The sequence below is a fragment of the Octodon degus genome, unplaced genomic scaffold (genome assembly GCF_000260255.1).
Source record: "Octodon degus isolate 3935 unplaced genomic scaffold, OctDeg1.0 scaffold00067, whole genome shotgun sequence".
In the NCBI taxonomy this organism is placed as follows: Eukaryota; Metazoa; Chordata; class Mammalia; order Rodentia; family Octodontidae; genus Octodon; species Octodon degus.
In genome coordinates, this window is record NW_004524643.1 from 12,589,235 (window position 1) to 12,592,724 (window position 3,490).

Consider the following 3,490-nt stretch of genomic DNA (forward strand, 5'->3'; position numbering starts at 1 on the left):
TGCATATTTGTCTCCCTACCATCTACATGTCTGATCCCCATGACTACTATGTCTTATCATAGCATTCCATACATACTTAAAACCAAGTAAAGGGTGGAGTTCCATCTTTAAAAACTAAACAGGCATTTCAGACAACAAATTCTTGGCAATGGGACCTGGACAACATTTATCAAACATGATTGGGAAAGTTCTCACTTTGCATTATAAAAAAGATAGCCAGATAGCAACTGTTACAGAATGAAAGAAGACAGAAAACTTTAACAAACTGTTTAAAATGTTTGCTTAAAGAGATTTCCTCCACTGCCAGAAATCTTGAATAGCCTCCTGGTCAGTCATCTGGAAGTAGTTATTCACATAATTGACGAATTTGGCTTCCACTTTTGGAAGAGAACCACCTTTTCCTATACTTTCTTGCTTTTTTGCTTTAATGTCTTCTATAGAACTAGGTCTTTTCAGTGTTTTAGGAGTCTTTACCTGTTTCTTGAAGGATTCCTGCCCTTTTGATCTTGGAATTGACAGTTTTGAGTCTTTTTCATCCTAGTTTGATTTTTGTGCATTTTTGGCTGGGGTATCTCATGTTGATTTCTTCACTGGAGCATTCTCTTTAGTTTCTTCATCATCAAAATCATTGTCATCATCCTCATCCTCGTCCTCTTCATCCTTGTCATCTTCATCAGCAGTGAGCTTTACTTTATTCTGTGGAACCTTGCTGCCACTTTTAGGGGCAGATCGCTTTCCAGATATACTTAGGAGTTCTACATCTTCTCCCTCTTCCTCTTCCAACTCTGCATCATCTTCCACAGCTACTAACTGCTGTACACTAATATGCACAGGCCCTGAAACACACTTCAACCTTCAGACAACAGGTGGTATAATTTCAAAGCCCCAAATGGAAACTGTTGGCTATAGAGACATTTTCTTTTCTTTTTTGTTGTTGAGGTAATTACTATGTCTTTTTTTTAATTGTATGGAAAAAGGTAAAACAAAATTTAATAACAAGATGACAAGACTAACAGTAGTTAATACATTGCATATTACTATCTTTAAAATAGTTATTCAGAGTATAAGACCTGCGCATGAAAAATCTCCAATCAATAATAGTGCACACCTTTCTTTTCTATGAGATAAGAGACATAAACAGTATCTAACTTGCATTTTATCTCGCATGTCCCTTCCTCACTTTTCCCTCTTCTCCATCCTTGTTCCCTTCTCCATTTTAAAAATCTTTTCTCATTTCACAGTACCTATTGTATATTTTAGACACTTACGTACTTTTTCAATTTCTTTTTCTTTTTTTCCATAATTTTATTGAAAAACAAATAGCAATGAGACAGTTTCAAACCAAATTGGTAGGACAGTTTCAATAATTAACACATTGCACACATTCTTCCTAGTGGTTAATTGCTGTACAAGATATCCTATTTGCGGACTTGATATCGTATTTACAAACACCATTAGAACAAATCCCTCTACTCATTAAGAGAATGTAACTATATATCTATCCTAACCACTTTGAATACACAGATACCAAATGGACATACATTGTATCCCCCTTTTTTAGTTAATTTCCATCATTTAAATATTATAGGTATGTAAACTCAGCAAAATATTCTTTTCCCCCCATACCTTTACTGATAAACAAATAGCAATGAGACAGTTTCAAATCAAATTGGTAGGACAGTTTCAAAAATGACACATTGCATATATTCTTCCTGGTGGTTAATTGCTGTACAAGATGCGGACATGATATCCTATTTACAAACACCATTAGAACAAATCGCTCTATTCATTAAGAGAATGTAATTATATATCTATTCTAACCACTTTGAATACACAGATACAAAATGGACATTCATCTGTATGCCCTTTTTTGTTAAGTTCCGTTATTTGAATATTATAGGTGTGTAAACTCAGTAAAATATTCTAAAAGAGTCCAGTAGCCCATAATAGTATCGGGTGTTCCGCTTAACTGGCAATGTCAGAAATTGTTGACCTGAGTCCCCTACTGCTCAAAATAAAACCATGGCTTTACTTCTTATACTTCGATTTTTCACTTTTCTGCTGGATGTTTAAGACCAAGGTAAAGCAGGACCTATAAAACAAGAGTTGTAGCTTTTGGGTCTGATAAGGTCAGTGAAATCCCCTCAGGATTTATCCTGAGATCCTGTAACTCAGATTGTAGAATCTTTTGTCAGTGTCAGCCATGTGGATGAGTCACGGCCATTGCTTGGCCAATGTGTTCTGTGTGAAAGCCTGAGAGAGTGTTTTCTCTCCATGTGACTCTCCTTAGGCACACTCTACATCATGGATCACTTTCCTCTTTGGCCCCATAATCTCCTTGATCAGAAATATTGGAACACTACCGAGTTACGTGACGTTACAGTACAAGTTCTCATATGTCTTGAGCCTTAACTGCCCTTGGAATTCCAGGGCCAAAATGTTGGCTTTCCTAGAAGTCCTCTTTTTTCTCTAATTTTGGCCTGCAAACTTAGATTGTTAACCATCCAAAAAACAAGCTTATTGTTATTGCCATACAACCTAGGTTGTTAAGCTTAACCTCACTCTCCGTCTGAATATCAAACATCTTAGGCATAAAACGGAACAGGTATTTTTCATCAAGTATCGATATGTTGAACTTTAACTCCCTATAGAATATGATGAAAAAACATTAAAGATTAGAATATATTTTAAAAAATGGGCATAAAGAATTATATACTTCTTATGTTTACACACAAGTCCAAAAATCTAACCGTATACAACCTTGAAGCAGGACAGTCACAAACTATTCCTTTTCCTATCTCTTGCTTTCATTCACCACCCCTTCTTTTTGAACAATCATCTACCCAAGAGAAAACACAGCAGCAGCTGGCATGTCATGACAAGCAGCCTATATTCAGAAGACCAGAATGACAGGCACTCCAAGCATGAAACTACTATTACAGATTACCATCTCCAGTGCAGTTGCTTAGTTCACAGGTATCAGTATATATAGTTAGTCAGGGTGAGAATCTTTCCAATTACCTGCTAGATTAAAAAATATTCTGGAGATTCTCAGGATAATTGCCTTGCCTATCTTCTACATATAACTGTATGGCATGACATTGTCATGCTTCCCAGCTCTTCTCCTTTCCCTCTCTTGATTAGTTAGTCCTTGAGATCCTGCTTTCCTTTTACTTGTATTGTACCTTTCTCTTTGTATTTTTTCTTTTGAGTTCTTATACTAGTAAACTATATGATATTTATACATGTGTATCTGATTTATTTCACTTATGAGTATATGTTCAAGTGGCATCCACTTCAATGTAAACGCGTTGAGTTTATCATTCTTTATAGCTGAGTAATACTCCATTCTGTAAAAATACCATACCTTATTCAAAACTTTCTCAGGTGATGGGCATCTTGGTTGTTTCCAAGATGTGGCTATCACAAATTGTGCTACTAAAAATATAGGCACACATTTATCCCTATGATATGATGTTTTCAGATCCTC

The 3,490-nt window shown here is 35.8% G+C and overlaps 1 pseudogene; it reads right to left on the reverse strand.

Annotated features, from left to right (window-relative positions):
* Positions 1-282: 282 nt before the first annotated feature.
* Positions 283-3,490, reverse strand: part of LOC101587837 — a 31,310-nt pseudogene continuing 28,102 nt past the window's right edge.